The sequence below is a fragment of the Lipotes vexillifer genome, unplaced genomic scaffold (assembly GCF_000442215.2).
Source record: "Lipotes vexillifer unplaced genomic scaffold, Lipotes_vexillifer_v1.1 scaffold554, whole genome shotgun sequence".
Lineage (NCBI taxonomy): Eukaryota > Metazoa > Chordata > Mammalia > Artiodactyla > Lipotidae > Lipotes > Lipotes vexillifer.
This window is the reverse complement of record NW_006794635.1, coordinates 763,335-769,888: the sequence shown is the minus strand read 5'-3', so window position 1 is coordinate 769,888 and position 6,554 is coordinate 763,335. Positions and strand designations below refer to the sequence as shown.

Sequence of the window (6,554 nt, the reverse complement as noted above, 5' to 3'; positions counted from 1 at the left end):
GAGTGCAGACACTGGGGCCTGCTCTTATCTGGAAGATCTTACAGAGAGAAGCTGCCTGGAATGCCTTTGGACCGCAGGGCAAGAAGAGAAGGCTGGGATGAAGAAAGCTGCGCTTGCACCCACAGTGGGTGGAGGGGACATGTTTCCTAAGGGCTAGAGTGGGCACAGCAGAAGATAGGCTTGAGTGACCTCTGAGGGACCCTGTCCCAGGGGATGGCTGGAGAGATGGGGTGAGCCATGCAGAAAGAGGCAGAAAGGGGTCAGCCAGGGCACACATAGCCAACTTCAGGAAATGTTGAAGCCTCTCGGCCAGGGAGCAGGAAGGCTGTCTGAAAAATCCATAAAATGCGCCATGTGATAAAGAACCAGCATTTAGGCATAATCTGGTTATGACAGAGAACACCAATTCCGGGCTGCAATCACACCGGGTGAGGCAGAATTGCTTCGGTTCCAAATGACCAGAACTGATCTTGAAACTACAGTAAGTATCCTACTAAAACAATATTTTTTATTTATTTATTTTTGGCTGCGTTGGGTCTTTGTTGCTGCGCGCAAGCTTTCTCTAGTCGCGGTGAGTGGGGGGCTACTCTTCCTTGTGGTGTGCGGGCTTCTCATTGCAGTGGCTTCTCTTGTTGCAGAGCATGGGCTCTAGGCACACGGGCTTCAGTAGTTGTGGCACGAAGGCTCAGTAGTTGTGGCGTACGGGCTTAGTTGCTCCGTGGCATGTGCGATCTTCCCAGACCAGGGCTCGAACCCGTGTTCCCTGCATTGGCAGGCGGATTCTTAACCACTGCGCCACCAGGGAAGCCCCTAAAACAACATTTTTTAAAAAACTGAAAACAAGACATCTTAATAGGTTCTGTTTGAATTAATAGATTTTTTCCTATTACCAAGAGATTAAAACAGGTAGCATTTTGAAAGGGAGGGAGGGAGGCAGTATTATTATTATGCCTCCTGTGGCACAAATAGTTTCTGGCAGAAAAGCTTTAACCTTAGAATCGCACAAATTGATTTTTAAGGGAATGGAAAACCTGAAAGACTGCTAGGAAACGTAGGTGAGAATCACCTTTCAAAATCATATTGATTTTCCCTAGAAACCAACTATTATACAAAATGCAAATTGCAATGCAGGTCTGTTCAGGAGAAAGGGCTTGTTGCCATAGTATCAAATAACGCCCATCAGCCAAATGGCAATCTTCTCACTACACAAATAGATGTGTCAGTCCTGTATTGTCAAGAGATCAGTCACTCACCAACTTAAATTAGAACCCGTGAATCAATACTCTGTTTTAGGAAACAGAACTACTCTCATCTGCACAAAAGTGCAGGCTTCCTCAGAGAAATTTTCTTGTGAATTTCTCACCCATGATCAAAATTTACAATAGCCCTTGCTAAGGTTTTGTCAAGAAATGATCCCCTGACACTTGAGAACTGTATGTACATGAGGATGACAAAGTCAAGATCTGGAACCTCACATTCTTTAAAGTAATTCTAATGGAAATCTGCAACCCTAGAGGCTTACTATGCCTATAAATCAGTTATGGACAACAAGGCATATTAAGCAGCTGTAAGCCCCAGCACACATGCCTAATGTCCCTCATTTTGAAGGTTACTGTCTGTATTAGTCTGCTCAGGGTGCAATAACAAAGAACCACAGACTGGGTGGCTTAAACAACAGAAATTAATTTTCCCACAGTTCTGGAGGCTAGAGGTCCAAGACCAGGCATTGGAAAATTCAGTTTCTGGTGAGATCTCTCTCCCCAACCTGTAGATGGCCCCCTTCTCACCGTGTCCTCAATGGCTTTCCTCTCTGCTCACATAGAGAGAGTTCTTAGGTGTCTCTTTCTCTTCTTATAAAGACATCGATCCTATCGGATCATGGCCCCATCCCTATGACCTCTTTTAACTTTAATTATCTCCCAAAAAGCCCTCCAAAATACAGTCACTTTAAGGGTTAGGGCTTCAACATATGAATTTGGGCAAGAGGAAAACACAATTCTGTCTATAACACTACCTTTTTGGTAATAACAGCACATTGATTAATGTTAAGACAGCCTGAGATCAAAATGCATAATTTCTATTGTCTAGCTCTTCAGAGTTCTAAGATAACCATTCAACATAAGTAATGGTTTATTGAGTTAGATACCACTAATTTGAAGTTGGCGTTGTTTGAACTGGGGAATCTGAAGCTTCCAGTGGTACCATATATGCAAAAAATATTACTGAGGCAATTGCAAGTATTAACAAGATTGCAGAATTGGGGAACCAATAGAGAAAAAATTTCAACTGCTGCCATTGGTATATAAATAATGAGCTGGTTACCAATTACCATTATCTGGTCGTAAAAGCAGTTTGTGGGCTCCCCCTTCAGGTACTCCTTGCCCATCTTCAGTCAAATAACTGTAAGTTCAGTGCCCTAATACTAAATATATATTTAACATTAAATATATATATATATATATATATATATATATATATATATATATATTTCTTTTCAAACATTTCTGAGTCTCTAATGTATACAAATCACACTCAAGATCCTCATTTGGATAATCAAGGCCCTCCTTAATCCAGCTCTATTTATGTACCCAGCACTGGCTCCAATTATTCCCTAGTATAACCTCTTCTTCAGTCAAGCTACTCTTCTTGTGGCCCTTGGACATCCCATGCTAGTTTGACACTGGCTTGCAGGGCTGGCTTGCCCCTTCTGTCCTTGGTGCTTCAGGATCTTGGAATGAATTCTAAAAGCAGCATCTAGGAAACAGAGATGCTTACCAACCTTAGGGCTCCAACAGTTATGATTTAGGGTCTCAATTCCTCACTTCCATTTTGAGAATTTCCACTTCCTATAAGTTTCACTTAAGTCCCGCTTCCTTGAAGAAAGACTAATTTTCCTAGTAATTTTTATGGAGCTGCTCATCTCTGAATTTTAAGATCCATTCCACCCACTCTAGCTATGCAGTACAGCTTTTCTTCCTAGTCTCTTTTTTTTTTTTTCATAAGCAGGTTTTGAAATGGAGCGCCAATTCCTTCAAGTCAGGTACCGCTGACTTTCACTGTTTTTTTAAACATCCAAAGAGCTCAACAGAGTGTGGAAACATCATTCGATAAATTTTTTTTTCTTCAGAGTAGCTTGAGTTCAAACCTTTCACTGCTTCAAATCAATCCTCCAAAGTAATGCTAATTACTGAGGCTGTGCTGCATCTAGCATTCTATTCATGCTTGACATCACAAACCAATTCTGGAGCAACAGGTATGTGACAGCAAGAAAGAAACATAAAAAGAGGGTTGAAAATTGACAAATTCCTTAAAAGAGATGGAAAGAGTCACTGGGCAGTAGTTAAAGAGAGTCACTTAGGGAAGTTTTAATGCAGAAAAGAAAGCTCTTATTTGACATACTAAGTGGGAAAACAGTTTAACTTTAGTTTATGTACATTGGTGCTAATTATTTAGATAAGAACTAAATCAGTTTCTTTTCTTAAAACCAAATAAATTCAACCCTCTTGAACTTCCTGAAATACTAAAGCAAAGTTTTGGGTAGGGTGGGCTAGAATAGATGGGGTGGGGAATATAATTGTATTTTATTTTTTAGATGAATCCTATCACCTAGGAGCAGTTTCTGCCCCTTTCCAAAAGTGAGTGATAGGGCTCACACTCTGGCCTCACCCTAATATTAGGCAGTGATGGAAAAATGCCTCTTTCAGCTCTCTGAATCAATAATTCTCAACCCTTGAGAACTGCAATATTGTATTCTAACTTGCCTTTATGACTACTGCTTCACTAAAAGTCATCTGTGCTGTAATTATACACACGTTAAGCATATAAGCTAAAAATACATACTTTTACTAAAATTCTACACACAAAAGGATAGGATGGGTTGCACTGAATTATCTAAGATAGCCATTCTAGAACCCAAGCAGCAATTCTCAGCATTTTCTAATACAGACTACCATGATTCTGAGCAGAGAGAGCTCATAACCCCTTCAGACTGAATTTCATGATGTCTGATCAGCCAAACGACGTTCCCAAAAGTTTTTGGACAAAGTATTAATTTTAGCTGAACATATCCTGTCTTTGACCAAATCTTCAAAACATTTTTTTACATGACAGATTTTGAGTTGTGCCAAAATTATACAGTCAGGATTCCCCACGTAATTCAATGGTTTATCTTACTCAATAAACCATATGCAGTAGGTTGGAAAAATGGCCACACATGCTTCATCTCTTTGTATTCATACCCTCTTTGTCATGGAAGTTTGAGCGCCCTCAAACTTGACTCTGAACTTGGCCATGAGACATGTTTAACCAATGGGATGCTAGCAAACATGATGCAAGGACTGAAAAACACTTGTGCTTTGCGCCTTCCCCTCAGACCACCACCACCACCACCACCACCATATGAAGAAGCCCAAACGAGCCTATCGACGACTAAAGGCATGTGGTCCAGTGAGCCTTGGCACCCAAGCCAAGAGCTACCCCCACCCCCGGAAGCAGAGCTGACCAACAGCTAACTGCAGTCTTTTATCTGCTGGTAAATGAGAGCCAGCCTAAACCAGAAGAATAACCCTGTGCATTCCAACTCCCGATGCAAAGAAACAAGAATCAAATAAATGGCTGTTGTCTTAAACCACTAAGTTTTGGGGTGATTTGTTATTCACTAAGAGCTAACTGACACACCATGAGATTTCAAATAATAGCCTACCATTTTCCTCACCCCTTGCCTTCAACTCCAATGATCCCTTTTTTAAATTGGCCATTGCTAGATCTTTCATTTTTTCCTAAACACAGTGGGATTATGGGATTGCAGTCTGGAAACCAATTCAGAGATTTAAGAAATTGTCTCATAAATGGGAGAACGGGAGTGCAATAATTTTCACCAGCTGGGTTTTACTAATATTCAGCTGTCCTATCTCTGCAATGTATTCCTAATGGCTGAAATACAAGCACCAAAATCCAGCATCTTTTACTCGCAAAGTTACTTGAAATGTAGTGAAACAATGAAAGCTTTCAAGCAGAACAAGAGTTTTTCTCCTTTTTTTTTAATACACCAAGCAGGCATACTATAGCCACAAAAACAGTATTCAAATTTCAATCCATCTCAACAGAAATTGTACAGTTATTTGGCTTCATCATGGATCAAAGCCCCCAGATATCTGTAGTTTTTGTACTAGAGATTCCAAAAGTGAACAAGGGAGAACCATAAAACTAAGCTGTAGCCCATCCAAAATAAACCGTTGGTTTATGTCACTGATAAAAATCATTGTTTTAATGCTATTATAGCTATAATTATTATGGCATCTATTTTTTTCTGATTCCTATCACATGATATTTTTATTTTTGCGTATTTAATGACTATTCTTGCTTAACTTTAGGACATTTGGATAGACTTCCCAATAAATTTCCAGACTGAAATCCACCTTCATACCAAAACTCGTACTGAATTATTTTTCTCATCAATCAGTGAGGAGGCAAAAACTGACAACTGATAAATTATACTTCAATTTAAAAACTGGTTAAAACCAAAAAAAAAATGGTTAAAATTAAAAAAAAAACAATAAGATTCTTGGATGTTAAAAACACTGACAACTACAGTGGAGACTCATTGCAAACAAACAGGCTGGGGGAGGATCCTTTTAACATTTTCAGAGTAAAATCTTCAGATGGTGTTATTTCTAAGTTTTCCTTCCTGCCGTTTTTATGCTTGTTGCATTTGGGGGAATTAAAAGACAAAAGAGCTTTATGAGACTAGGCTTGGAGACCCTTTAGAGGCTTTCCCAGTGTTCAAGAAATATGATGGGAATGGGTTAAATGTCTTCATTGAATGTAAGCGAGTGTCTGGCCTGGAGCCAGTCACTGTTTGGGCCTTCAACCTGACCAACATGTAAACCATGTATGAGCGACGCGACTGGGGCTGGAAGGACCGAGAGAAACACAAGGAAATGATGGATTGATTACCTCACATCGCTTGGGAAAAACAGTTCGGTCCATGTCGCCCTTCCTCTCTTCCGGTTTGATGTGGTATGCAGGGACAAAGTCCTGTACCACTACGAAGTCCAGATGGAGAGCAAGGTGCGGCGGAAAGGCCTGGGCAAGCTCCTCATACAATCCGGCAGATCACGGCCAGCAGCACACAGAGGAAGAGAGTTATGTTAGCTGTATGTAAGCACAATCATGGCGCCTACAGGTTCTTCAAAGAAGCGCTGCAATGTGAAATCGACGACTCTCCCCCAAGTGTGTCCGGATGCTGCTCCAATGGGGTCCTGAGCCGGAGGACGAAGTTTGGGGACAGCCAGCACTCCCACGCAGGCGGGCACTCTGGTGGCTGCTGTCCCTGCACTCCCAAGCCAGAACACTTCTCTCAGGCCTGTCCTCTCCCTGGCCTCATGCCGCTTACCAGGTGCCCTGTGACCACCTCAGCCCTCCCCGTGCCAGGATGCACCCTGAGAGCACAGAACATTGGGGAGGAGAGGGCCACGCTGCCCCTCCCGCTCGCTCCTAGAAGAGCAGGAGGCCAGGACGGAGCAGAGGGGACAGGATGCTGTGGGAAGAGCGGG

The 6,554-nt window shown here is 41.8% G+C and overlaps 1 pseudogene; it reads left to right on the top strand.

Moving 5' to 3' along the window:
- The first annotated feature begins 389 nt into the window (after window positions 1–389).
- Window positions 390–6,554, top strand: part of LOC103078328 (N-alpha-acetyltransferase 40 pseudogene) — an 8,056-nt pseudogene continuing 1,891 nt past the window's right edge.